The following is a 15134-nucleotide window of genomic DNA, read 5'->3' as shown; positions in this document are numbered from 1 at the left end:
TTTAATAACATTAATGCTGTTGTACAGAGTAGTCAAGAGCACGTCAACGTTCTGGTTTTATCTAGACCATAGGAACTCGTGGGTATTAGAGAGCACACATACAGCACCAGATGTAGCTGTAGGGTGACCCCAAGCCATAATAATTGAATGCCATTCAGTCCTCAGATGGCTGGACCTGGCAGTCAGTCCCTGGTGGAACTGGTGCCTTCCTGAGCTTTCAGGCATGAGTTTGCATTTTTACTTTCCTCTCCAAAATTCAGCTGTTTGTAAAGCATAAACCTTGGCGTGTCCACCTGCTCAGCTGGCTCAGGGCACAGCTCCCCTGCAGGGCACGGCCAGAGCCCCACGCTGAGCTACATCCGACCAGGACTCGATGGGACATTGTTATTTAGCTGAGCTGGGGGTTAATAAAAACAAGGCCACACCAGATGTACAAACCTGCTGGAGAACCTGGATAATTTCAAAAGTTTGACAGCTTGCAGGGCTGTGAGAATCCCTCTGCTGCAGGACTACCCCACTCCTCTTTCCTTGTGAGTAGGGCAGCTTCAAAAATGCATCTGACATCTTCAAGTTGTTAAAGCCATGCAGTGATGTACTCTTTGCTTTTTAATACAAGTCAATATTTTAAAGAAGCTTTTTCAGAATTCAAAGAACACATCTAAACCAATGGAGGGCATATGTGTAATGACACTTAAAAAATCAAGCAGATAATTCCTGCTGGATAACTCAACATTGCTGGTACCACTTTGAGTACACAATATTGACAGTCACTTTACAAATCATTGACTTATTGAGCAAATATGAGAAAGAAATGCAGCTAAGAAAAAGTATTTCTTGCTGTTATAATACATGCAAACAAGCAGAAAGAGATTTGCATTGAGTTGGCATTAGTTTTGTTAGGGCTGCCAAAACTGAGGCTCTCTGCAAGTGATATGTTTCACATTGCAGCATTCCTCTCAAAACTTGCAGAACTAAATAAATAATGGCACCGTGGATGAAACTGGAGAAAAATGAGCAATGCTCAAGCCAGGTGCCTAGAATTTCTATTCAGGCTGCCAGATTTTCAACAAATTAAACTTTTCAGATCCAATTCTGTAGTCTTTATGAAATTTTGATGCTAATAAAGCTTTGAATGGAATGAAGTTTTTTTCTTAACGGAGTGCCAGGGACTTTACATATAGCATCTCAGCCAGCACCTGTCAAAACCAGTGGAGAGACTACTGCTGATTTTTATAAGCACTGATGAGACCAATCCTGAGACCTTTTTGTTCCCTGCTCCCTGCTTGGTGGATCTGATTGCTCATTGCCCCTCCTGTCAGTGCTTGGGTCTTTGTCAGCAGCTGACCATGCTGACCATGGTTTTGAGAAGGTTTCTTCTGTTTCTGACTGCTTTTCTTCTCATGAAACTTGTCATTTAGCCTTTAATTATACTAGTGCAATTGTAACAGTTTACTTATAATTATAGAATGATAAATATAATAGGGTTTGCTCATCAGCCTTATTTGCAGTTAAAAACTGACTGCAGATAAAAAACTGCATATATATCTTGTAGTGAAATTTTGAATCTTACCTAATTTTAGACACCTGCCTAAATTTCTTTAATGAATAAGAATCAGTTGAGGCATATACTTGCAGCCAGCCTTTTACCTACATGTACTGAAATCAGGGTGAAGTAGGTGAGCAGGTAGGAAACACATCTCTTCACAAAACAACTCCAAACTCTTCAAAGAGGCTCAGAAGAAACATCCAGCTTTGCAAAGTCTCTGTCTGTGGCTCACTGACCTCCTGGCAGCAGCAGCCCACTAAGTGTTGCTCTTGGCTGGAGTTCTCCTTGGTAATTTGGTTGATTGGATGAACAGGCATTTCAGTGACACAGACTAGATGTCCGTGCAGCAGCCCATCAGATGCAATCAGCTGGCTCTTTTCCATGCACACTGACTGGTGCTTTCATGGGGAAGGTTAGTGGATGGTAACTTCTAAAACTGAAGAACAGGTTAAGTAATGGCTGCTGGATCTTGGCCTCAAGAGACAGGATTGCTTTATTGCATGCAGAGCTAGCATGATGGTGACTCTTCACAATCTGAGTCAGTCACTCCTCTGAAGACACATGAAGAAATCTTGCTTTCACTTGAACCATCACAGCAATGCCAGCAGAGCATGTTCTAAGTTGTCATGTGACCTTTGTTTTGTTATTGGGCTTGAGTGACTGGACAGACTTGGGAGCTGCAAAATTCAGCTCCAGATGCCTGAGTTGAGAAAGTTTGCTCAGTCCTTTCCAGACAGAAAACTTTTCCAGACTGCCTTTCAAACTTCATGTGAACTTCTTTGGTCCACAAAGCTAAATATTGTGAGATACACATTTTGAATGGCTGGCTTCGAGGATGGAAACTGAAAATCTGAAGTTGGGTTGGCTTAGCACAAAGGGGCAAGGAGGAGAGGAGACCTGAGCCCAGGTGCATGCAGAAGAGGAGCTGCTTGAAGGCGCCATGAGCAGTTAGCCGGAGTTTCGCCTAGAAGAAGATGATGAAAATAGAGTAGGTTTTCACCACTTGATGTCTCTAAGGTGCAGGTGCCTTACTGAGAATTTCAGGGATCCTCTTTATCCCCAGTGTTGACAAGAAAGTATTTTGTGTCTTTCCCTGGAAAGTAAAGATATTTGATCCTATAGCCTATTCCTTGGGTTTCTCTCAGCCATTGATTTGCAGAAGGAGTTGTTTCCAGAGGTTTTGATTTTGGGTAATGAATCATGAATTCTGCACAGAGAAGCCACCTAGCAAGGGCCATGTGTGGTGGACTAGTCCAGGATGTGGTGTAAAAGTTGCCTCCTTGAGATATAGGCTGCTTTCCTCCAGAGCAGGGTGATCAATCCGGCTTGCCTACACACCATAGAAACGTTCAAGCACAGTTTGGTACACCATGTACTAAAGAGTTCTTCTCTGAAGAGAAGGAAACAGTAGTTTGTTTGTGACTTGATGGGTATATCAAGTGCAATTTGAAAAATGACAATCAGGTTAAGCTCCTTGGGAAATCCAGGCAATGGGAGGTCCTACTTGTGCTTAAATGCTCAGTCTTCCAGGAAGGAGAAAGAGCAGAACCGGAGAAGACTAGGAAGAGTTAGATCAGAAAATTATTTTAATGCCTCAGGAGTTCAGGAGCTTTCAGGCTCACAGCTTTGGCCTTAGGCACTTCATTTGCCAGTCAGGCAGCCAGATCCTCTTTTTGGGACTGGTTCTTCCTAAATTAAGAGTCAAAGTGCTATAATATAAATAAATAATAAAATTAATAAAAAATAATAAAATTCAGTATTAAAATTGCCACTGGGAAAACCAATAAAAGAAAAAGCCACCAACCATGTAATGGCTACTTTTAACCACTTAACATACAGTTTAAATCTCTAAAGAGGAATAATAATACATTTATTTCTGAAGTACCTGAAGTTGCCAAAGGCACTCAGGGTGCTCTGCGATATAAAACCGTTTCTAAAAATAAATTAGCACATTATAAAAAGGCTCTGTGTAGTGAATGTACTTAGTGAGCAGGTGAAATGTTTCTGACAGAACATGTTTCTCTTGGAAGAGGCTGGCCCACTTGAACTGGATCAAGTGGGTTTCCAGTGTGAAGCTAGCCAGGCATTTCTGGGTTTTTTTACCAAAAAAAATTCTTCCGGTGGTGCCAGCTGTGGGGCTGGAATGAAAGGCAGGTGGTTTTAGTTGTTGGGATGGAGCCCCTTGGGTAGGCTCTTCAATGCCAGGGATGCAATGCCAGGGATGTCCGTGTGAGCCTGGGCTCCTCCACAGCCCAGTGCCCCCTTCCCCAGCTCCATCCGGAAAGAAAAGCCCTCCCAGCCACCCAGGCCTAGGAGCAGGTATAGAACCAGTCCCTTTGCCAGCTGCAGCTCTCCGGGAATGCAGGAGGGGAGCAGGGGCAGAGCTCCGGGGGTGCCCCGGGACAGTGCATCCATCCCTCCGCAGCCAGCCGGCAACGACCCCGGCGCGGGGCCCCGCTGGAAAACGAAGAAATAAAGCCAGGATAAAGGATGATTCCCGAGCTGTGGAAAGGAGAGAAGAGGAGGAGGGTTTGTTGTTATTTGCGGTGGCTCCGTTTGTACCGAAATTCCACCCACAGCGAGCGCTGCGGCAGCGCTGGCCGGGCTCCCCGCGGATCAGCTGCGGGGATCTCCACGGGCTGCGGGGATCTCCACGGGCTGCGGGCATCTCCACGGGCTGCGGGCATCTCCACGGGCTGTGGGGATCTCCACGGGCTGTGGGCATCTCCACGGGCTGCGAGCATCTCCACGGGCTGCGGGGATCTCCACGGGCTGTGGGCATCTCCACGGGCTGCGGGGATCTCCACGGGCTGTGGGCATCTCCACGGGCTGCGGGGATCTCCACGGGCTGTGGGCATCTCCACGGGCTGCGGGGATCTCCACGGGCTGTGGGCATCTCCACGGGCTGCGGGCATCTCCACGGGCTGTGGGCATTTCCACGGGCTGCGGGCATCTCCACGGGCATCTCCCGCTCCCGGCCTCGGCCGCATCCAGGCCGCGGGGATGCAGCAGCGCTTCTTGGAAAGCCGCGGGCTCCGGCCGGAGCGGTTTCCAGAGGAGCTTCTTTAGAAAGCCGGCTGCTGGAAAGGGCCTGGGAGGGAGCTGCGCCGCGCTTTCATCTGTGTCCTAGGGCCTAATTGAGTTGAATACAAATATAAACTTATAACAGACGCTTCAGTCGCTCTCTTTAGCTCCTCTCACAAAAAGCCGGTTTAATGATCTTTCTGAAGGCTGTTTCACTGAGGCAGCAGAAAGGCACCAGCTTTACATCATTACTGAATAGTGCATAAAGGAATTATTTAGCAAGATGTTCTGTTTGTTAATAGACCCAAATCACAGTTTCTTTTACCAAATACTGCTTTTATTTGAGGTCTTTGAATGAATTTCATTCAAACAATGCTAACATCTGATGATAAAAACCACTAATGAGAGGAAAATCATCCGCAGTTTTGATCTAGAGCTCTCATTAATTCCAAACTTTGCTTTTCGTTCATTTTGCTGATCAAATCATTAGAACAGTTTTTATTACCACTTTGGCTCCCTCCAGAGACAGTCAGCTTTCCACAAGCTTAAACTCAGTTCTCTTTGTTTTCCTTATACTCAGTGGCATCACTCAAATAGAAGAAAGTGGTCCAGAAGGAAACTCTACCCAATGGCCAGGGAAGAGACCCCCAAATCCAAACTCAATAAACATGGGGACAGAACTTAGTTATTTTCTGTTTAGGTCTTGGACCATACACCTCAAGTGATTTTTTTTTTTTTTTTAATGGAAGAATATTTTTCTAGATAAAATATAAATAATACTTCTTTGTCTAGGCACATTCAGCACTGCACTATGGAAGTTTTTGCTGGATATGTGATGATTTCCATACTTGTTTACCCTGCTCCTTATACCTATTAGCACGTGCTGTGCCGCCTTGTAAATTGTTATTAATTGCTGTATAATTTTCTGCAGTAGTACCAAGCTGCAAGCTGTGCCTTTTTTTCTTTCTTTTTTCCTTTTTTTTTTCTTTTTTTCTTTTTAGTAAGCTAAAAGCCTCAGATTGTAAAGTTTGAAGGTTTCTGAAAGGTTTTGCAGTGCTTTCCTCACACCCCTGTCCAGGAGCTTGAAGAGGGATTGAGGTGCAGGTGCATTGCACCAAATAGATACAGACAATACCCAATGGTGATACCATTCCCTATCCAAATATTATCCAAATACTGTGCATGAATCCTTGCATCCTTTTCCCTTGCACAAACAGAATTGTTAAGACATCCCTGAGAACTTTAAAAGCACTTGGGAAAAATAGCAAAATATGAAAAGGCAAATCAGCAAGGAGGGTTAAAAGACCTCCTGCCCTCCCACCCTGGGCTCCACCACAACGCAGTAGGACATGGGTCAGGCATTCACACTGACTCCCCAAAACATTTGCCCTCTTAAATTGCCCCTGCCCTGGAGGGTGGAGGCCAGGCCATTGTAGTACTTGAAATTTATGAAGATTAATGAAGAAGGCAGACAACAGTTCTGTGTTAGGAGACCAGGAGACAATTCAAACTACATTAATGGCAAGAAATAGAGAAAGTCATAAATGTAAGGGATAGAAGTGAAGGGGTTGGCATTCTTGCATTGTAAAATAATTCACATTGCCTTCCACTGTCTCACTAGCTGATTTTTCCCTCTTTAATTTAATATCTGCTTATTATGTTAATATCAATATAGATGTAGAACAGTGAACAAAAGGCTGTATTTAAGACAAATGGGGAAAATACATAGTGTTGCAAAATCAGCTTTTGCTGGTGGTTCTCAACATTCCCTTTCCCAGATATTTCTTCATGAGTTAAGCAAAATTAATTATTGTCTTAACCACAGAGTTGCTTTTAGATGTAGGTGGTTTACACCATAAGCAAGTAAGCGTCCTGAGATCTGAAGATAAGAGGTAAAACAAAAACAAAGTTAAACCTCTCGGAGTTCAGCTGTGTGTTTGAGAGGTGGCCTGTGGGCAGTGCTGGCCACAGATGAGTGGGAGGAGCTCATTTCCAAGGGACTGCCCTGACTCGTGTGGTTAAGTGGGAAGCCAAGATTCACAGTGCTGTGACCCCAGCATTTGTTCTTCTTTTGGCACCTTCCATCTGAATATCTTTGCTGCTCAACTTGTTCCAGAATGACCCTGGCTTTGCTGAGCTGTTTGAGGAGCATAACCTTTGCTCAGCTGCGGATAATTTTCCTTCTCAAATTCTAGAGCTTATGGGCCAGGTTCTCTTCATACCGTGGATTTTCTGCAGTGAGAAGATGCTCCTGTAAGAACAGATGAGGGTTTTTGGATGCTCTTGTTGGAAAGCCCATTGTTCCCAGTGACCAGCAATCATAGGTGTTTAACCTCAGTATCTAATGTAAAAGATTTTTGCAAAACCAATATTATTTGGCTGGTGGGTCTAACAGTTTGCACTCTTGATCACCTTCTTGAAGTCTATGACCTCTTCTTTCAGTGTTCTATGTCAGTCAAAGTGAGCTTCTCTCTTGCAGGAGACCCTCACAAGGCCCTGTGAGCAACTCCAGTGAGCTTGAGCTCTGTGTGAGGGATTTAAGGGGGAGTCAAGTCATGCATAGACTAACTTGAAGTGAGACGTCTTCATTGGTGGGAATTTCATCCTACCCAAATTCCTTGTACTGGCAGATTTGCAAAGTTTAGCTTTAAAGGTCAGTCTAAGTTTTGTGTATATTCTAGCTGAAAGGAGGAAGAAAAGCTCTCCTTCATCCTAGTTTACTGCAAAGTTTTGTACATAAAAAAAAAAAAAAGTAAAAAAAAACTTCATAAAATTTTTTAATTTAAAAAATAACTTCTGCAGGGAAGTGAGGCACAAGTCAGGCAGCAGGGGAAGTGGGTGCACTCCTCCCCTAAAGCTGCCCTAGCAGAGAGGTGGGAGCTTGGCACAGAGCAGACAGCCCAGCTCAAGTGTGCCCTGCTCAGTTCTTCAGGCTGTTGCTTCGTGGCTGTGTTTGTTAGACTGAACATGGGTAAAGCTAAAGCAAAGACTGGTGCTCACTGGAGACTGATAAGAGAGAGGTCACCTCTAGTAATATGTAGTGGAATTATTCTCCACAGAGCTCAATTTTAATTACATACTGGTTTAAGAGTATTACTAGCACAAAACCCTGCTACCTGTTTATGCTTCCAAAACCTAATGGAGTTGTATTGAATAACTGAAAGGCCCCCAAATCACACTGACAACTTGTCTTCTAAACTCTGTTATGTTTTGTCTTAGCACAAGTGCCAGTGCTAAAGATTATTGATGCAACTGCTTGCTTTCAGATGCTGAATCACATTAGCCTCCCTCCTGCCCTCCTATTTCATTAAGAATCTGGCTGCAGATCAAAAAATGTAATGCCTTCTTCATGTAGGGCCCCATAACTTTCAAAGCCCTAAAAAAACAACTGGCAGTGCATTTATTTCCCTCTTTTTTTCTTTCTCCTGTTCACTTGTTAGCTTTTGTTCTTTCCTCTTTCGCTCTTTTTTACATTCTTTCTCTTTCATCCACTGTCTTTACTTAATTCTCATGCTTTTTCTTCCCCTTCAATTTTTCTTCTCTCTTTCTTTCTCCTCTACCCCTTTTTTTCTCATGGAGTGGTGAGAGAGAAAAATAGGAGTAGGAGGAGGGCAAGAGGTCAGCATGTGAGGAATTCTAGTGTAGCAGACAAAGCCAAAACAATAATGTATGTTCATATTTTGAATCTGATATTTTTATTATATCTGCTCAGAACAGAGTAATTATAACTTGTTATTTTGTTTTTCCATAGGCTATTTTATTTTTTCATTGCTGCTGTCTTTGTTTCAATTTGAACAAGTCAGTACACTCTCAACTTAGTTTCATTCAGAAAAAAAAAAAGTCATGTATAGAAGGATCTCCCAAAAGCTCTGCTGGAGCAAAGAGCAGAGTGTGACCTTACTAGAAGCAGTGGGACTCTTGCCAGGGGTTTCGATGGGATCAGGATTCACCCCTTGATTCTGGAGTTCAGCCAGGGAATTGGGTCCATCTGGAATTCCAGCCAGGGAATTGGGTCCATCTGGCCTGTGGGTGCTCCAGGATATGTCCAGAGCTCAGCTCTGATCTTCACAACAGGTTCGGCTTTTAGCCCCAGATGTAGAAAGCTGCAGGACTTTAAGAAATGAGGCTTTGTCCAGTTATGTGAGGAAAATAATTCCTGTGGAATCATAGAATGTTCTGAGTTGGAAGTTTCCAAAATATGACTGTGTACCCTGCCTTCAGGTACCCGAGGCAAACAGATGTGTCAACATGGGTGCACAAGCAGGAGCTCTACCAATACAGGGACCTTTATGCCTTCTTTAAGTGACTTGCTGCCCAAATTTCTCCTGCTTGGGCATCCAACTGCTTTCCCTGAAACAGGAAAAAAAAAAAACCTTCTAAGTTTCCTAGAGACATAGTTTAAAGTTCTTGTTTTAATAGACTGACACATCATTTTTGACAAGATCTTGAAATCAATATTTCTCCCCAAACAGAGTCACTTGTGTATTCTTGCTGTATGTTTTCTTCCCCCCAGCATGTCTGTGTGTTTCCAGTCAGAAACAGAAAGCAGCCCTGCATTTATCATTTCACCCACAGTGGTGTTCAGAGCTAAAACAAATCAAAATCTCTGTTGAAGAAAAGTCTTGCAGTCACATAACACCCATGCTAATATCTTGATTTGTTACTTGCTGATTTTAAGGAACATGTTTGTTTATTTTTTGACTTATTTAGTACTATACAGCCCAAGGCATTTATTGGTATAACTTTTAAAGTTGCCTCATTTGGAACAAGATTCACGTAAAGATCATATTAATTAGGTCCTACACCTAAAGTTCATCTTAATTAGCATTGTTTCTTTCCCTGAGGTTCTAGTAATTTGTTAGAATTCAACGTGGATATTCTGGGGCCTTACAGAGGGATAATTAGTCAACTGTTCCTATTTCCACTGCCTTTAACGTGAGCAGGATTAGGCCTGCAAACCACGGAGTGTGACTCGATACAACCATGGCAATACCATTAAACATTTTAATAAATCTCTCTCACAGAAATACCCATAAATGCACACATGCATGTGCATATCCAATCCCATTTATTCTGAATAAGGAGAATAACTCTGCTGTGGCAGTTGTCTCTCATGTACCATTTATTTTACCCATGTAAATTAATTTAGTTGTTTTTCATAACCATTCATATATTCCACTTCATTTCACAACTAATTTCTGGGACTGGTTTGATAGTCAGCTATTATCTTTTTGGAAATGTGTACCTCCTTCTAATTTCTTGTTGCCATAACTGAGCAGTTCCTTGGTTCTTTATGTAATATTAAAACAAGTCCTATGTCCTTAAATAGGAATAGCAATAAAATAGGAAATTGCAGTGGGAAAAATGCTTCAGACTGAAGCTGTATGAGGTCTGTGGGAGACCTGTATGAGATGTTATCATAGTTTTTGGAATTTATTTTTGCTGAGTGGGGAAAATTAGCTGAAACCCTATAAGAGCAGTGTATGAAAACATTTTATTTGACAAGGCACAGATATTTAATACCGCAACACATGGTATCATATCTTCCCTAGAATAATCTTGAATAATTTCCAGGCAAATTAAGTACTGGACAGTATAGAAAATATTGGGATTTTTTATGAATATATGAAAAACACCACTAACTGTTACAACAAGTGCAGCAGCACCAGGGCCTTTGGACAGATTTCTCCAAGTGTTGGAGTATTTAATGCAGGTGGATGCACAGATGACTTTCCAAAAGCACTGAAGAAGTTTGATAGGCTACGTGGCTTTTGCAGATCTAGATGCATTCTAGACACTGTCCCAGAGCTGGACCTTGTCTGCAGGTGTGTGAAGTGACCTGCTGACTAAGTGCGCTGTGTAAGAAAGGTCTGAGTTCTGGTTTAGTTTTTTTTTTTTTTTTTTTTTAATTCATAACTCGTTTTCAACATGAATTTTATATCTTTTCCTTAGATACAAGGAAAGTATCTCCTTAGTGCCTGGTAGGCACTTAGGAGAAAGCAGCTGATTTTCCTAGGCTCGTTTCCAAATACCTGAGTTCTGTATCTCAGAGGAATTGAGGCGTCAAACTGAGCTCTGCATACAGGTACCTCAGTCAGATTTGGTTTTGTCAGGTATGGCTGCTGGGAGAGGGTCAGATTCGGGATGACAGAATGAGACCAGCTCCGTGTGCATCCCTCACTGCAGGCAGGCCCGGCCTGTCAGCACGCGGGGCTGCGCTCCAGATCGCTTTGGGGCCTCGCTGCGGCCATGGCCACAGCCAGGGAACGAGCGGAGGAGCCAGCTCCGGCCCGGCTAACAGGGGGATGTCCCTGGGGCCTCCGGAGCAGGGCTGTCCCTCCTGGGGTCCTGTCACCCGTGCCTTCTCGGGACAGACCTGGCAGCTCACACACCTCACCCTCCCCACCAGGAGCAGGCTGTGCCTGAGCTGGGCAGTGCCCCGGACACTGACCGCTGCTGCAGGGCCACCAGTGCTGCTGCAGGGCCACCAGTGCTGCTGCAGGGCCACTGACCGCTGCTGCAGGGCCACCAGTGCTGCTGCAGGGCCACTGACCGCTGCTGCAGGGCCACCAGAGCTGCTGCAGGGCCACCAGTGCTGCTGCAGGGCCACCAGTGCTGCTGCAGGGCCCCCAGTGCTGCTGCAGGGCCACCAGCACTGCCTCTGGGCTGCCCCAGGTGGCTCTGACCACACTGAAGGCAGCCACATGCTGACCACACTGACCACAGTGACCACATACTGACCACAACAACCACACTGACCACAGCAACCACACTGACCACATACTGACCACACTGACCACACTGACCACACTGACCACAGCAACCACACTGACCACAGTGACCACAACAACCACACCGACCACACAGATCCACACTGACCACACTGACCACAGCAACCACACAGACCACACTGACCACAGCGTCCACACTGACCACACTGACCACACAAATAAGTATGGTAAAGTTACAAACCTAAACATAATTTATTCATTTTTATTCTAGAGTTTAAACAGACTTGTACAGATGTATAGCAATATGACAGCACAGAATGCTAAGTATGAAACCTCTGGGCTGATGTGCAATATGAGATCCCTGTGTAGACTCAGTTATGTGCTTTTGAGCGGGAAAATGTAAGGCACAGCATAGGCTGAGAGAGTGCCTTTCTCCTCTGCTCAGCAGAGAATTATCATTTCTCTCACCATGATGCATTTAGTTCTTTAGTTTATTACGATGAATCAGAGAAAATGATGTGTTTTATTTAGTGACAAAAGTAATGTAATAGTTCCTTAAATACAAATGGTATTGGGGTGGCAGAAGTGAAACCTAGGTGTCTTATTTCCCTCCATTACACAAACTGAAAAGTCTCTTGACCATGGTTAAAATATCTGAGCTGGTTTAGTGGAGCTTGGCACACATTTGAAAGAGAAGTGAGGGTGGCACCGATCCTGCTATTTCCCATCAAAAGCCAGGAAAGATGGAGAAGGGGACAGCTGGTGCAGTTTCACCTTGTGAATTTAGAGGCAGCACCATTCACACCTCCTGGGCTCTGCCCAAACACTGGGGGTAGATCCAGCCTGGGAAAGCTGGGTTTGGCCATTGGAAACCAAACTACAACATGACTTTCCATTCCCAATGCTGGAAGTAGGTGTGGGGTACCTCCTGTTATGCTCACCATGGGGAATAGTTATGGATATTTCTGGCCCTACCAGCCTGTTAGGGAGTGCTTTCTGGCTGCTGAGGTGCTGCGAGTTGTCAGTTCTACTTGCCAAATAAAATAAAATAGGATTTTGTGAAGACAGTGGGCCATAAAGCTTCTGAGGTACTTTAAAGATTGCAAAGGACTTGCCACCACTGACAATAAGAAGCTGGATAGGTATCATCAGCTTTCATGGGTTTTCTTTTCCTGTTTTAAACTATGATTTTCAGATGAATTTTTGCTTCCCATAGTGCTTCATGGTAATCTATTCATGTGATGCTGGCTGAAGACACTTTAGAAATAATTTATTCCCAGACATATTAATTTAAGTCTGTCTCTGCATTTACCTCACTAAAGCACAATCTAGGCATGTTCTCTATGAGGTTCTGGAAAAAGAAAAAGATTTTCTGGCAGAGAGATTTGGACCCTTTCAGTAGAATTGCATTTAAATACATCATATGGATTTCAGACTTGCAGACTTTGAAGGGTGGAAATAATCAATTTGCATGACAAGATGAAGCCCTGGAACTGGAAGCTGGTGCATGGCTCCAGCATGAGTAGAGCTTCTGTCTCCTGTAACCTAGCAGGCATCCCTGGATAGAAATGGAGAGGAAAATTTTTGGCTAGAAAATGTAATAGAAGTCAATGGAATTGTAGCCATTTGTTCCAGCAGAGGATTTGTGCTCTAGCAGTTTTCCAGGAGCCTAAAGTGAATTGTATTGCACAGCAACACTAAAATAAATACCCTAAGGGTAAAGGTGGACAGAAGAAAAGTGACAATCTTGTCATCCCACTTCAACTGAAAATGACAACACTGTCACTTCATTTCATCTGTTTACTAATTCCTTCCTTGAGCATGGCTTTGTTCTGCAGAAACTTCTCCAAAGAAAGCAATATCCACAGAAAAAAAAATTATCTTCTGTTTACTTCCTTTTTCTTGTCTTGGTAATACAAATTTTAACTCAAAAATTTTTGGATGGTGTTGAACTTGTCAGTGTGGTATGTGAAGATATTGCAAGAGCAATGGGACTGAGTCAAAGCAAATGCTGGCTGAAGAGCAGGAGATGCTCTGTACCTGAGGGCTCTCACAGGATGGTGCAGCTTCCCAAGGCATGTCATGGAAAAAACCTCACTTGCCACAACTTTCAGCCAAGCTGGACAAAACCTCTGAAAAGATATTTGAGGGGTGAAAGTTTTCTTCAAGGATGTGGGGGCTAGATGATGAACAGGTCCTCCAAGTGACCTGGCCAGGCTCTCAGAGCCAGCCTGGCACCTCCACACCCTGGGGCAGCACAGGTTGTGCTCAGGGCCCTTCACCCTCTTTGCTGCATGAGGAGGCTGTTACAACATTTTTTCTGGGTTTTGCTCGTGAAAGCTGTGGGAACAGGAGTTCAGTGTGTGACCCCTGGATTTCCACAGCTCCCTCCACTTTCTGTGGGAATGGGGAGACAGAGAAGCTCCATGGGATTTCTGCCCTGGGGTGGGAAAGGTGGATATCCCCAGGCCATGCAGGAAATCTGGGATCTTCCTGGGTTGAGATGGATTTCAAAGTCTATGACAGGAACTTGACAAGCTTCTGCTATTGCTCCTCTCCCTCCTCCTCCTCCTGTCCCTTCTCACACTGTGGCTGGACAGACAGAGTTTGTTTGTCCTTAGCTGTGAACCATTTCTTCTGAAACAGTATGAGCAAATCACTGCCAGACTCTTGCATTTTAAACAACTTCCCAACTGAAATTACAGCAGAGACAAAACACTGAGCATATATAGGTAGAGTGGGTCCTGAATAATGAAAAATGCATAAGCCTAAGTCTTTTTTCCCCCTGCCTTTTAATACAGATCAGGTAAATTCCTAAATTCCATTTTCTTCCCTGGAGATTTACATACTGGGTTTTTTTTTTTGTTTGTTTTTTGTTTTTTGTTTTTTTTTTTAAGACAGAGGAGAGTGCTGTTCTGGAGTGTATGGGTTTTGTGCTGAATGCAGTGATACAATGCTTCCCTCCCATCCAGCCCCCAAAAACCCCTCCATAGCTCCAGTGTGACAGCAGATAAGCAACCAGGCTCTGAGAGGTGAAAGCAAACCACTCCAGAGCCCCCTGGGAAAAATAACCCCTTTGGAGGGCATTTTGCTGAGCTCCCTGGTTACAATCCCTGGCAGCAGCCAGCCGTGCTGCTGACACAGAGAGCTGGAGCAGTAACAGCTCATCTACTCAGCACCTGCCAGTGAACACTTGTTTCTGCCAAGAGTAACTTGGTACCAACTTCAATAATATCACAATGCGGTATTTAAATAATCTGACAAGGCTATTTGGATAACTACCAGGAATTGCTCAAGTCAGTAATTTTCCTTTTGGGAGACTAAGTTAGGATCTGTGTTTTCTCAAAGATAATATTGCCTCGTCCCATCTCTGAAAGAATTTCAAGGCATGAATACATATATAGAGAGATGGATATTAAGTGTTGGAGTTTTTACATGGTGGGAAATGAAAGGCTGATAGTGAAGCTCAGAGCAAGTGGGTCTGTTGATAGCCCCCTCCACCTGCCTGGCCTTGGAGCTGTTCTCTCCCCCTGTCCTCCTTCAAGGGCAGCAGAAAAGAAGCTGTTACTGTGGGGGCTGAGGCTTTTTGTCTTCAGAGCCAAGCCAATGGCTCACTAGGCCCTGCCTTGCTTTAATTCCTCATTAATCCATTCCAACATCACCCTGGGAAGAAGATCCCAGGATGGAGGTTGTTCTGTGCCTCGTGCTAGTCACACCACCTCCAGGTGACTTGCATTTTAGAGGCTGAAAAATGCAATTCTAGACCAAAAATCTGAGAAATGCTTTTAATTCTAACACCAGGTCTTGATGCTCACCTTGCTCTGAGTTTTCAC

At 44.1% G+C, this 15134-nt stretch overlaps 1 protein-coding gene across 5 annotated transcripts in view; it reads left to right on the top strand.

The window, feature by feature from the left end:
• Positions 1–15134, top strand: part of MAF (MAF bZIP transcription factor) — a 185663-nt gene that overhangs the window by 133113 nt on the left and 37416 nt on the right. Inside the window, exon 1 of one of the 5 annotated variants that reach the window (XR_008432918.1) lies at positions 11451–11523. The exons of 3 other annotated variants lie outside the window; for them this stretch is intronic. The gene's annotated coding sequence lies outside the window, so the exon portion shown is untranslated. Of the gene's footprint in view, positions 1–11450; positions 11529–15134 lie in introns of those variants that run through there. One more of the 5 variants, XR_008432916.1, reaches the window with a different exon arrangement.

This window comes from Vidua chalybeata, chromosome 11 (genome assembly GCF_026979565.1).
Source record: "Vidua chalybeata isolate OUT-0048 chromosome 11, bVidCha1 merged haplotype, whole genome shotgun sequence".
Taxonomy (NCBI): domain Eukaryota; kingdom Metazoa; phylum Chordata; class Aves; order Passeriformes; family Viduidae; genus Vidua; species Vidua chalybeata.
Note: the sequence above shows the minus strand (reverse complement) of the source record. Positions and strands in the feature narration are given on the sequence as shown.